The following is a 394-nucleotide window of genomic DNA, read 5'->3' as shown; positions in this document are numbered from 1 at the left end:
AAACCAGATAAGCGTGTTGAAACAACATTCTTGCTTAAACCTCCATCTGTGGTCTCTAAAGGCTTGCAGGAATAGCGAACTGTGCAAGGCCGTTCGTTGACCCTCCGTCTTGCAAGGCCTGGCATGCTTGGGTTGCAAGGAACGCCAGCAGAGAAAGAACACTCCTTGCAAAACGAATCTCCCACCGTCTGAGCTCGAGTTCTCGAATCCCACGAATCGTACTTCGAAACCGCTTCGAGTCGAACCGACGTCATGGAAAATAGTGTTTTAAGTTCCCTGTTTACTCTTTGAAGTACATACACAGAGCTTCAACGTCAAAGGAGGGGCATGGAAAGGTTAGGAGTGTAGTTGGTTAATTTCCTCTGCTTGTGACGACACCGGGTGCTTGGCTCAG

Source organism: Penaeus monodon, chromosome 29, assembly GCF_015228065.2.
Source record: "Penaeus monodon isolate SGIC_2016 chromosome 29, NSTDA_Pmon_1, whole genome shotgun sequence".
In the NCBI taxonomy this organism is placed as follows: domain Eukaryota; kingdom Metazoa; phylum Arthropoda; class Malacostraca; order Decapoda; family Penaeidae; genus Penaeus; species Penaeus monodon.
Note: the sequence above shows the minus strand (reverse complement) of the source record.